Source organism: Ananas comosus, linkage group 24 (genome assembly GCF_001540865.1).
Source record: "Ananas comosus cultivar F153 linkage group 24, ASM154086v1, whole genome shotgun sequence".
Taxonomy (NCBI): Eukaryota; Viridiplantae; Streptophyta; class Magnoliopsida; order Poales; family Bromeliaceae; genus Ananas; species Ananas comosus.
In genome coordinates, this window is record NC_033644.1 from 5,794,946 (window position 1) to 5,808,846 (window position 13,901).

General features: G+C 46.9%; 2 long non-coding RNA genes across 2 annotated transcripts; both read right to left on the reverse strand.

The window, feature by feature from the left end:
• Positions 10,137–11,435, reverse strand: LOC109728555. The gene is made up of 3 exons (XR_002220994.1): positions 11,372–11,435; positions 11,191–11,252; positions 10,137–10,186 (listed from the first exon to the last, which is right to left on the reverse strand). It is a non-coding gene; the product is annotated as an uncharacterized LOC109728555 (long non-coding RNA).
• On the reverse strand, positions 11,635–12,448 carry LOC109728541. The gene is made up of 4 exons (XR_002220990.1): positions 12,282–12,448; positions 11,954–12,020; positions 11,789–11,856; positions 11,635–11,669 (listed from the first exon to the last, which is right to left on the reverse strand). It is a non-coding gene; the product is annotated as an uncharacterized LOC109728541 (long non-coding RNA).

Consider the following 13,901-nt stretch of genomic DNA (forward strand, 5'->3'; position numbering starts at 1 on the left):
TTCCCACTCATTTCCTCTCTTTCTCTCTCTAGAACTCTTGCTTTAGGGCTTGGAGAAGAAGAAGAAGAAGTGAAGGGAAGGAGGATTTGGAGGCCTTGGTGGGTTCTACAAGCTCTCCTACAAGAAGGACTTGGAGGAGCTTGGGCTAAGGTGAGTTTTTGGTAGAAATGAGCCTAGGGTTTGGATTTTGGCTTAGAAAATGGGAGCTTTGTACTCCCTAGAGGCTTTAAAGGCTCTTTTGAGCCATGTACCCCATGGTTCCCATGAGAGCTCAAAGTGCTCTCATGATGAATCCTTGGAAGTGGTGTTTGGAGCCCTAGGGTTGGTACCAAAGGTCTAGAAACCTTGATAGGATGCTTCTCAGATGATCCTAAGCTATTGTTTGCTTAAGGTTGGGATCGATTCATGGGAAAACCCTAAATGACAATATTAGGGCTTGAATTTGGGGCTTTTGCCCTAGGATTGTTCGGGGACAAATTGACCCCGTGGAAACCTAATTGGGGGTGCCCTAAACACGTTCGGCAACTCCATTTAACATTACGAAAATGTTAGAGTATAGTTCATGTACAAGAGGCCTAACCGGGCACCGTTTTGATTATAGGGCGTGGATGCGGCTTTCGTGAAATCCGGGAGTCGTCATATACTTCACCCACACGATTACTAGAGGTGGGGGGTGCACGCCGGAATCGCCGAATTCCCTTCTATGTCTGTTTTCTCTATTCTTGAGCATATATGTATATATATACCCATTCATGCATAGTAGGGTAGATACATGTGGAACTTGGTTTGACTTCATTTATATGTTTCTAACTTAGTCGAACATAGTGGACGATAGAACCAAAATGGACACGTGTGATTGGACCCTCTAGATGTGTGAATGTGAGGTTGGACTTGGACAATAGAAAACAAGGATGACATTGACATAGAAACAAGATTGGCATTGAGAGATAAACTGTTAAACATAGTTTAACCAAATTATGGCATCGTCACGGATATGGCCTTGAGTATGGCAAGAATGAATAGGTAGAGACCTATCATGACATCGGCATTGTGATCAGTGGCTATGAATCCTCAAGTTGGGGATTAGATCGATACTCACATTACGTCTTGGCTTGAGGGAGGTNTCGGGAACCGGTCCCTCACTGCAAGGGACCGGTTGCCTCAAGCAACCCCCGCAACACCAGCCGATGGGACCGGTCCCTCCCTGCCAGGGACCGGTCCCCGAGAGCAGTTTTGCTCCAGTGCAGATTTCGCACTATTTGCTCTCGTGGACTCGTTTTCAATGCACTATTGGTGATTTTAATAACTTTGGTTTTTCCAAAGTACACCAACACGACCCGTGGTCGATTCGGGATGAAGTCAAATCCTCGTATTTCGAGAATTCACTTCATCACAGAGCTACTCAAGGATTATGATTTGACAATACTTTACCACCCGGGCAAGGCTAACGTGGTGGCGGATGCGCTAAGTAGGAAATCCACGGTAAACTTAGCGATGCTTATGGTTACTCAACCGCCGTTGATCGAGCAGATGAAGCGGTTGGAGTTAGAGGTGGTGGCTCCTGATACACCCTTGAGACTGACGGCTTTGGTGGTGCAACCTACACTTGTGGAAAGGATTAAAGAAAAGCAAGCTTTCGACTCGGAGCTGCAAAGGATTCGAGCTAAGATTGTTGATGGTTGCGCCGGTGACTCACTTTAGACGGTGATGAATTGATACGTTTCCGCAGACGACTTTGTGTACCGGCGGACTTGGGCATTAAAGAGGATATTCTTCAAGAAGCACACCGAGCACCATATGCTATACATCCGGGAGGCACCAAGATGTACAAGGACTTGAAGTTACTTTACTGGTGGCCCGGGATGAAAAAGGATATTGGTGAGTTTGTTGCTAGATGTTTAACTTGCCAACAGGTGAAGGCTGAGCACCGAGTTCCTGCGGGAAAGTTGCAGAGCCTACCGATTCCAGTGTGGAAGTGGGAAAAGATCACCATGGATTTCGTGATGGGATTGCCTCGCTCACAGGCCGGGCATGACGCTATTTGGGTGATTGTGGATAGATTGACGAAATCGGCACATTTCATACCTATCCACACTACTTGGACTGGTGAGAGACTCGCACAGGTTTATTTGGATGAGATTGTGCGACTGCACGGGGTACCTACTTCTATAGTATCGGATCGAGACCCCCGTTTTGTATCCCATTTCTGGAGGAGCCTACAGGACGCTTTGGGCACGCGCTTGGATTTTAGCACTGCTTTCCACCCCGAGAGTGATGGGCAGTCGGAGCGTACTATACAGACTCTCGAGGACATGCTTCGAGCCTGCGTGATTGACTTCCAGGGAGGATGGTCGCAGCATCTACCGATGGCAGAGTTTGCTTATAACAACAGTTATCAAGCAAGCATCAAGATGGCATCGTTCGAGGCACTCTATGGACGGAAATGTAGATCGCCACTTCATTGGAGTGAAGTTGGCGAGAGATTGGCTTTAGGCCCTGATGTGCTCCAGGAAGCAGAGGATAAGGTTCGCATTGCTCAGGAGCGATTGTTGACGGCCCAGAGTAGGCAGAAAAGTTATGCTGATCGGCGTCGACGAGACTTGGAGTTTCAGATTGGAGATCATGTCTTCTTGAAACTCTCGCCGACTCGAGGGATTAGACGATTTGGAATCCGGGGCAAGTTGAGCCCCCGATACATTGGACCGTATGAGGTTTTGGAGCGTGTAGGCCCGGTAGCGTATCGACTCGCTCTACCGCCAAACATATCGGGTGTACACAATGTATTCCATATATCGGTCCTTCGGAAATACTTCCATGATCCGGCTCACGTGTTGGACGCTACGCCTGTGGAGCTGAGGGATGATTTGAGTTTCGAGGAGCAGCCGTTGAGGATTTTGGCTCGCGAGGTGAAACGATTGCGGAACCGTGAGATTCCCTACGTGAAGGTGCTTTGGAGCAACCACGACGAGCGCGAGGCCACTTGGGAGCTGGAGAGCGCACTGAGGGAGCGCTATCCCCATCTTTTTCAGATGAAGGCTTGAGGTACTTTGCTTTTCGAGTTTCGCGGACGAAACTCCTTTTTAGGAGGGGTGAATGTGACGCATTGGACCGTTGCAAATTGCGAGGTTCGAGTGATTGGATGTGTTTCGAGCTTTTCCACATTTGGTGGAGGGTCGTAGAATGTTTTTTGATCCAAAAAGTTCGAAAACTTGAGTGCTGGACGAGTCCTGAGAGTTTTCACTCTCTGGGACCGGTCCCTGAAAGGAGAGACCGGTCCTCCAGTGAACAGTGTTGCGCTGTCGGCGAGGCAACCGGTCCCTGGCGGGCGAGACCGGTCCCCGAGCGCGTCTTCGCAGTGAGAGACCGGTCCTGCGCAGGGAGAGACCGGTTCCCGAACGTTGGTTTTTCGGGTTCGCAGCGAGAGACCGGTCGCTGCTTGGGAGAGACCGGTCCCTCTAGGCGAAAACTGCCCGGACCGGGCTGTTGCAATATTGGATTTTTGAGGGGCCTCACTGGATTTTGTTACACTAAATGGGCATATTAGCCATTTCCCACTCTTCCCTCTCTCATTTCCTCATTCTCCCTCTCTCCCTACACCTTCTAGAGAGAGAAGAAGAAGAAGGAGGAGAAGAAGAAGAGGAGCTTGGTTGAGGGAGCTTGGAGCTCAACCCCTTTCCCCCTTTCCACTTTTGCAAGGCTTGGAGTTTGCTTGTAGAGCTTGGTGGTGGACCAATCTTCAACCCTAGGAGATTTGGAGCTTGTTTGGAGGCATCTTGGGAGGTTAGTACTTGGATTCTACCCTTTGATCCTTAAATTGATAGGTTTTACCATATGGAACCCTAGAATGGATATTAGGGTTGATTTTTGGGGCGTTTTGATCTAGTGCTTTTGAGGCTAGATTTCTTGGATTAGAACCTTCCTTGGGCTTGGATTGGAAGGATTCTAGCTCTCCTTTGGAGCTTAGGAGAAGATTTCTACTCTTGAGGTGAGTTTTGGCCCTTTTTGCTTCTAGGTTAATGATTGATCTTATAGTTGATCGTAATGCCCGTGTATCTCTTCGCTCAATACTTTTAGGGTATTTTGAGACTCGTGGACAACTCCGTTCGGCGAATCAAAGGAGCACGCGACGGTTCGGTGGGTTTAACCTAGCCACACAATGGGAAAATCCCATTGTCGATGTTTTAAATGTCGTAAAATAAAAAAGCATGTATATTCTTGTTATATGCATCTATTGTGAATTTTTGAATACTTATAATGCCCATGTTACATATAGGAAAATTTTGGACCTCTATGTAGTGGGGAGCATGTATGTGTGAGATAGTATTCTGGTTGAGATTGAAACTAAGATCCCTGTTATGAAAATGAACCTTGCCTTCATGCGTTTAGCTTCTAGGCCAATTGTGACATTAGGGATTTTTGGAAGCCTAGAGAGGCTTAAGGACTTAGACTATTTGAGAGATTCGGCCAATGTCATAAAGAGGCATTGGGCCCGGGCTAAAGTGAACCTAACTATTATTGCTTTAATTGGAATATGGAACATGAATTGGGCATGATTAGTTGTGATGCTTAACTGGAATATGGTACATGAATTGGGCATGATTAGTTGTGATGCTTAAGTGTAACATACCACATCCCTCGTAAATCGTGCCGAGTTCCGTCAAAACGAGCGGAACGCGGAATTCAACGAGTTTGAGTAGACCCTAAGCACATTAGAGTCCATGAGTGAGGCTAAAAGGGACCCGAGAGAGAGTAATCTGAAAATCTGGCTAAGTCTCAGATTTTGTGCTCTCGGGGACCGGTCCCTGAAGGAGAGACCGGTCCCCGTACGTGTAGCCTGCCAGGAAGTCCTGAGGGAACCGGTCCCTGGTGGTGAGACCGGTCCTCGGGAGACCGGTCCCTGACGGGCAGACCGGTCCCTCGCTGCGCAACAGCTGAGAAACTCAAAAATTTGGCTAAGTCCTGGAAAATCCTCGTTCGGGAACCGGTCCCTGGTCGGGGAGACCGGTCCCCGAAGGAGAAAAATGCCCAGTGTAGGCAGTTCAAGAGGAAACAAGTGGAGGGGCTTAAGTGCAATTGTTACAACACTATATATGACTCATCCCCTCTCTCCCACAGCCATTTTCACCCTTCTCACCCATTTCCTCTCTTTCTCTCTCTAGAACTCTTGCTCTAGGGCTTGGAGAAGAAGAAGAAGAAGTGAAGGGATGGAGGATTTGGAGGCCTTGGTGGGTTCTACAAGCTCTCCTACAAGAAGGACTTGGAGGAGCTTGGGCTAAGGTGAGTTTTTGGTAGAAATGAGCCTAGGGTTTGGATTTTGGCTTAGAAAATGGGAGCTTTGTACTCCCTAGAGGCTTTAAAGGCTCTTTTGAGCCATGTACACCATGGTTCCCATGAGAGCTCAAAGTGCTCTCATGGTGAATCCTTGGAAGTGGTGTTTGGAGCCCTAGGGTTGGTACCAAAGGTCTAGAAACCTTACTAGAGTGCTTCTTAGATGATTCTAAGCTATCGTTTGCTTAGGATTGGGATCGATTCATGGGAAAACCCTAAATGACAATATTAGGGCTTGGATTTGGGGCTTTTGCCCTAGGATTTTTCGGGGACAAATTGACCCCGTAGAAACCTAATTGGGGGTGTCCTAAACGCGTGGGACAACTTCGTTTAACATTGCGAAAATGATAGAGTATAGTTCATGTACAAAAAGGCCTAATATGGCACTATTTTGATTATAGGGCGCGGAATCGGCTTTCGTAAAGTGCGGGAGCTTTCATAATCTACACCCACACAACCAATAGAGGTGGGGGGTGCACGCCGGAATCGTTGGATTCCCCTCTATGTCTATTTCTCTATTTTTGAGAATATATATATATATATACCCATTCATGCATAGTAGGGTAGCTACATGTGGAACTTGGTTTGACTTCATTTATATGCTTCTAACGTAGTTGAACATAGAGAATGATAGAACCAAAATGGACATGTGTGATTGGACCCTCAAGTTGTGTGAATGTGAGAATGGACTTGGACAATAGAAAACAAGGGTGACATTGACATAGAAACAAGATTTGCATTGAGAGATGAACCGTTGAATATAGTTTAACCCATTTTGACATCGTCAAAGGTAAAGCCTTGAGAGTGGCAAGAATGAATAGGTAGAGACCTATCGTGACATTGGCATTGTGACTAGTGGCTATGAGTCCTCAAGTTGAGGATTAGATCGATACTCACATTTCGTCTTGGCTTGAGGGAGGTCGCTCCCCCTCGAGCGGTGCGCTCCGGAGTTGGTCACCACTGGGCGTGGTAAAGTCCCACCAGTTGACGGTCCCTAGGGAGGTTCGAGTCCCCCGTTATTAAGGGATTTTGGGTTGTGAGTTATTGGGGTTAACAGAGTTAACCGGTAAGATTGGGTAAGAGCCAAAGTTTGATTATGATTGGAGCATGCATGCATTTCCATTATCGCATTGAAATTATATTTCTACTGACTTCTTTCTTGCAGGCATAGTATTAGTTGCATTAGTAGTGGTTACTTTTCCTCCTTTGAAATACTTGTGCTTGGATGGACCTAGTGGGTAAGTCGGCGAGGTCGGATGCCGAGCCCACTGGGAACTTCGTTGTAGTTCTCACACCACTAACCCTACAGGTCCTAGCACAATCGGGGCGGCGGAGGACCGAGGCAAGGGTTTAGCGCCGTAGGTAGCGGCCACCGGAGTAGCATTACATTTTGTAGTCATTTCCCTTTTGGCGTACATGTAGCAGCTTTATTTTGTTGAATTAGAGGTAAAGTTGTAAACAATCATGTATTTGGTGGATGACTAAATGTAAAAAGATATAATGGTTGAATGGAATGTAATAGCTTTGTTTACTTGAATTTGGTTTAAATGAAATCAAATATCATGTGTGATGTGTATTTAGCTTAGAGCTTTCGCTTCCGTTGTTGCTTGCCCTTGTGCAAGCCTTGTATTATATATGCAATTCCCTTGTTGATTGCCTATTTATACATGTTGTTAGAGCCTTGGGCGGACAGGGGAGGCTCTGCCCGTTCGGCGTCTGTTGACGTGACTCGAACCCGACCAAATTGGCGGGAATTGGGGTGTGACAGATATAATGGTATCAGAGCGAAGTTCAAAGCAAAACTCTAGGAATGACCTAGGAACCATAGGCTTGGAGACCTTAGGAACTTAGGAAACGCTTAACGTGGACCTGGCTTATGCGAAGGCGAAGGATTGGGTTAACTATAACACTTCTCTAGAAGGAAGTAGAGATGGATTAGAAGGCTTAATTGTTGTCTACTTAAGGGATTTTGTGGGGCGGCCGACCACATAACACCGAGAGTGGAAATAATTAGGCTTGTGCTTTCGCTTAATTGGGTACTTGTTTGGAACGTGTAGGAGTCACGTGCTTCGAATACTAATGTGTGTATACAGTGCGTTTCAGGACGCGATGGCACCACCAAGGAGAGTTACGAGGTCCACACCGGCGGAGCCTCGGGAGGAGCCCGGGCAGTCGGGGTCGGACGACGTGTGTGAGCTGCGAGCCCAGGTAGCGACATTTGCCGGGGCTATGCGGCTTCAAGGGGAGCAGATTGGGCAGCTCCATGAAATGATTGCGCAACAGGCAGCGGCGGCATCCGTACCGAGGGATCCGCCTGCACCGGCTGCTCCTGTAGCACCACCTCCTGCGGTGGCGGCAGCACCAGTGACGGCTATTCCTCCGACGGCATCGGGTTCATCGGCCCCTATTTCTGACGTACTTGAGGTAGAGCAGGAGCGCACGTTGGCGGCGCTGACAGCATTTAAGCGATTCAACCCTCCAACCTTCAACGGTGACGTAAAGGATCCGTGGACGACGGAGAATTGGCTAGCCGCGATGGAGGCCTTATTCGAGGATATCTATACCCTCGAGAAGGATAAAGTTCACCTGGCGGCTCATTGCTTCGATGGGTCAGCTCGGTTGTGGTGGAACCAAGCGAGGAAAATCGCTCGTTAGGGTACCCTTTCCTTACTTGCGAAGCATTCCGGGAGATGTTGCTGATGGAGTATTTCCCCGAAAGCGACAAGAGGAAAATCAAGGAAGATTTCAGGAAGCTGAGGCAAGGAAGCCGTTCAGTGCGGGAGTACGAGAGGGAGTTCACGCACATGATTAACTGTGTGCCGGACTTGGTCCATGGAGATAGGTACCGAGCGGAAGTATTCGAGCGCGGGTTGCGACCTGAGATTTTTAAGGTCATACATGCTTTCCGGTTGAAGACCTACGAGGAAGTGCTCGATCGCCCGCTTTGGGTGGAGCGCGGGAATGCAATCGCGCGTGATGAGCGCGAGACCTTTGAGAGAGAAAGGGAATGAGATAAGGCAAAGAAACGGCCGGCTTGTGGATCGGCGGCACAGTCGAGTTTTAAGCGACCCCCGCGACCACAACGATCGCAATGGCGGGGAGGTAGGAGTCAGACACGGGGCCAGATTACCTACCCGTGTGTGATATGCGGCAGGGAGCATAGAGCCACCAGTTGCCCACAGCGGGGGGGGCGGTGTTATCGATGTGGCCAACTGGGGCACATGAGTCGAGAGTGCCCGGACGGCGCGTCCCCAGCCCCGTCATCAGCCTCAGTACAGTACACGCAGCGACAGCTGGCGGGACTGCCACCCGCAACATCTGCTGGACGATCGTCGGCGCCACGTCAGCCGGAGGCTTCTCGAGCACCTAGTGGGCGGGTTTTTGCCACTCAGGTGGAGGAGCCACCCATCATCGTTCCCGACGACGTGGTGGCAGGTATTATTCTGATCAGAGGCACTAGGGCTAGAGCTATATTTGATACGGGTGCATCTCATTCATTCATATTAGCATCATTCGCACAAGCTCATGATATAGAGATCACTCATAACGAGGAGTATTGGTCGGTGAACACTCCCGAGCACTCGATCGACGTCTATGATGAGTGCTTGGACTGCCCAGTGCAAATAGGTGATTGGATTATGCCGATCGACCTCCTAGTGTTGAAAGAAATGTGGGGATTCGAAGTAATCTTGGGGATCAACTGGCTCTCCAAGTACTACGCGGTTATAGATTGTGAAAGAAGGGTGATCACGTTCCGTGAACCCAACCAAGAGGAGTTTGTCTATCGGGCGTGCAAGGGCAAACGCTTCGCAGCAACTATATCGACGGTGAGGGCAAAAAGGATGATTAAAGGTGGTTGTAAGGCCTACTTGGCGACCATCGTAGACCCTCGAAAAGAATACCCGGAACTGGAGAGTATTCGAGTTGTGCGAGAGTATCCGGATGTATTCCTAGTGGAGTTACCGGGACTACCCACGGATCGGGAAGTCGAGTTTGTTATCGACTTGATTCCTGGGGCGGCGCCAATTTCGAAGGCTTCGTACAGAATGGCACCGGTGGAGCTAAAAAAGTTGAAAGCTCAGTTACAGGATTTGCTCGATAAGGGCTTCGTGCGGCCGAGCGTGTCCCCGTGGGGAGCTCCCGTGCTATTTGTAAAGAGGAAGGACGGGACACTCCGGCTCTGCGTTGATTACCGCGAGCTGAAGAGAGTGACGATCAAGAATAAATACCCGTTGCTAAGAATTGATAACCTGTTCGACCAATTGCAGGGGTCAAGGGTATATTCAAAGATTGATTTGCAGTCGGGGTATCATTAATTGAAGATACGTCCCAAAGATGTGCACAAGACGGCATACCGTACGCGGTATGGCCATTATGAGTTTACGGTCATGCCATTCGGGCTTACTAATGCACCGGCGGCATTTATGGACTTAATGAGTCGGATCTTCCTGTCACGCCCGGATACCAGTGGAAGCATATCCGATATGTGCACAGACCCGCCATATACCTGCAGTATATAAGGCGTCTACAAGAAGCAAGTCGATAGGAAGAAGCATAGAAGAATCCTATCCTGATATCAGAGCATGTATAAGTCAAGATACTATAAGCAAAAGACAAAAGACAATACAATCCAAAAATCTTGTCAAAAGGGAGGTATCACAACTGTAGTTCTCGGTCCAAAAAGTACATATACATCACGGGTATACAAAAAGTAGATACAATGGTAGTCTTGCTATACGTGGGGACATCACCATCGGCCGTAGCCCGAGTAGCAAGGTGATCGACTAGCATGCTCCTAGCAATGTCTAGCTAGACGCGACTCCCTTGCCACGATCCCTAGCCTCTCCTGTAGGTGGCTCTGTAAAAACAATCACCAAAAGGGTGTGAGAACTATAAACAATAGTTCCCAGTGGGTAAGCCGCCAGCCTCGGCGAATAACACTACTAGGCTCATGATGTACTAAATGAAAGCAAAAGCAGTAATTGTATGATATATATAATTATACAATGCTAACAGATAATGAGCAGGTAAGCAACATGTAACCATGATTTCTGCAGTAATGAATCAACTAAATAATAGAAGCATAGCAACTACTCTAAACATGAACATAAACATGGATGTGTAAGTAAATACTGTACACTATAACTGATGAGCATTTATTACTGTTCTTTGCCATTTAGTATTTTTATTTCATTCATAAGGACCTACTCAAGGTAGTCCAGCTTGCGCTGCGCCTAATGGCCCTGTGGTAGTAAACACTCCCCACGGCAATCCACTTCGGCACTCAATCCCGTACGGGCGAGCAACTGTCGCGTAGGCCAACTCCGAAGTGCCGGCTTGTAGGGAGCTACCCTCACAAGCGTGTGCAAATGAGCACAATGGCAAGCAAGCAAAGTCCATAATCCAATACATCGCAATCATCACGTTTTATCTTGTAATGTTCTCATTCTCGATCCTTTGAACGGAATTTCAATACAACAGATATTAAGCATAGCTAGTATCCACTAGAATAGTAATCATGTAAGAGTAATGCTAATTTATACATAGCATTAGAAGCTTTCCACTATCATGGTACTACGATTATAGACACAAAGCATGTCATCGTTTTCTACTTTAGAAACATACTAGATTGTCCATGATTCATTCAACTAAGTCGAACATATACATGTTTACTTCTATGCATGAATTTCTCCACTTAAGAGAGATTTCAGTTCACTACACATACATGTAGCAACTATAATGGTGATAATGTCCTGAATCTATACCGATTCCCAAGTTACGCAAAATGCATTCATATGCTATTTCTATAGTATCATATAGCACATAGGGGAGCTTCACTTGCTCTGGTTAGTTTAAACCCACCTAGTACTAGGCTCCAACAAGTCACAAGAAGTCCCAGAAATCAGCTCAACAAGGCTCCACTCCTGCTGAAAACAAAGCACAAAAGTTGCATCAATACTACAACCGAAATGTCCGATTTCGGCCTAATTTGTACTTAGTACAAAGTAGAAACTTAAACCCCTATTTCATGTCACACTAGTACCTCAACTGTAACCTCCAAGAGCCCTCACAAGTCAGTCGAAGACAATTCAGGGCTCGATCACAATCCCGCTGCGAACAACGTGAAAACGGCATCAACATCATCATATATTACCAAATATAGTCGGAATCTTGCAATTTCAGCTTCCTAACGGAAATTCTTGCTTACCTTAGGATAGAACACCTTCTAAACCAGCCTCCCAGGTCACCAAATAAGCTTCACGTGGTTCAGAAACCTGCTGCGAAGACACANCCAACAAGTCACAAGAAGTCCCAGAAATCAGCTCAACAAGGCTCCACTCCTGCTGAAAACAAAGCACAAAAGTTGCATCAATACTACAACCGAAATGTCCGATTTCGGCCTAATTTGTACTTAGTACAAAGTAGAAACTTAAACCCCTATTTCATGTCACACTAGTACCTCAACTGTAACCTCCAAGAGCCCTCACAAGTCAGTCGAAGACAATTCAGGGCTCGATCACAATCCCGCTGCGAACAACGTGAAAACGGCATCAACATCATCATATATTACCAAATATAGTCGGAATCTTGCAATTTCAGCTTCCTAACGGAAATTCTTGCTTACCTTAGGATAGAACACCTTCTAAACCAGCCTCCCAGGTCACCAAATAAGCTTCACGTGGTTCAGAAACCTGCTGCGAAGACACACATCCCAAACTGCATCAATTCGATCGAATAACCCGCGTATAGTCCGAAATAACTTCATAAATAGCGAAACATCTCTAATAAGCTTTAAAGTAGCTTATCCCTGATCTAAGGAGATTAATTCATAGCTAATTAACTCATACTTAATTGCTGAAATCTCAGTCTAGCACAGCCAAGAGCAAAAATCTCGAAATCCACACTCAATTCGACTAATAGAACACCAAGAGTGAAGAAATTGAGTCGATTACCTGCTTAAGCTTCCAACCAGCACCTCACTGGTTCAGAGCTGCGAAAAACTCTCCAAAACACTCTTTTATACGTCCACGAAGGCTCAGCGACACCCACGAACAGCGAAGAACGAACGAGGCGACAAAAATAAGCGAAATTGCCGATTTCTTCGTAGAGAGAGAAAATCCCTAGTGAGAGAGAGAAAGGATGGTGGAAGAACTTCTTCCTGAGCTCCAGCAACCCTTGCTGAGCTCCTGTGGTCGTGCTGGGCTTAAAAGATAAGAACAGGAAGCAAAAAGACAAAAAAATCCTTGCTGCCACGCACCTGCTGTAGCTGCTGCTTGCTGTACCGGTACAGGGTGATGGCTGTATCGGTACACAATGAAAAATTTCGAAAAAAACTACAGCAATGCACTTCCCTGCTTTTAGCCGTCCAACACTCTCTAACTTGTCCCAAAACGTGTCCAAGCCTTTTAGAACATGTAGGATAGTTCCATATTCCATTCCACACACTCGAACTCCGCAATTTGCACAAGTTCAGTGTATTACATTCAACCCTCCTAAAAAGAAGTTTCGTCCGCGAAACTTAGGATCACTTACCTCAAGATTCCGTCGAGAAAAGATAGGGGTAGTGCTCTAACATTGCATTCTCCAATTCCCAAGTGGCTTCTCGTTCATCGTGATTGCTCCAAAGTATCTTTACGTACGGTATCTCGCGATTTCGAAGCCGTTTTATTTCATGAGCTAGGATTCTCACGGGATGTTCTTCAAAACACAAATCTTCTCACAAATCCACTGGGGCGCTCTCAAGTATGTGGGTTGGATCAAAGATATACTTTCGAAGTGTCGATATATGAAACACATTGTGTACTCCTGATAGGCTCGGCGGCAAAGCAAACCGATATGCTACGGGGCCTACCCGCTCCAACACTTCGTAGGGTCCAATAAACCGAGGACTCAACTTTCCTCGAATGCCAAACCTCTTAACTCCTTTCGTCGGGGAAACCTTTAGGAATACATGGTCGCCAATTTGAAATTCCAGTTCTCGCCGACGTTTGTCCGCATAGCTCTTTTGTTGACTTTGAGCGGTCAGTAAATGTTCCCGTGCAAGTTGAACTTTAGCTTCGGCTTCTTGTAACACATCTGGACCCAAGACTAATCTTTCACCCACTTCACTCCAATGAAGTGGTGATCGGCACTTTCTATCATAAAGGGCTTCAAACGGTGCCATCTGAATACTTGCTTGATAACTATTGTTATAAGCAAATTCAACCATTGGTAGGAACTGTGGCCAACTGCCCTGGTAATCAATCACACAGGCCCTCAACATATCCTCCAGGGTCTGGATAGTACGCTCGGACTGCCCATAGCAGTACTAAAATCCAATCGGGTACCCAAGGCCTCCTGTAAACTCCTCCAGAAATGTGAAACAAATCGGGTGTCTCGATCCGAAACAATAGAGGCTGGTACTCCATGTAATCGCACAATTTCATCTAGGTACACTTGTGCGAGTCTTTCCCCCGACCAAACTGTATGAATTGGAATAAAGTGAGCAGATTTTGTCAATCTATCCACAATTACCCAAATTGCATCATGACTTGCCTGTGAGCGAGGTAATCCAACAATAAAATACATCGTAA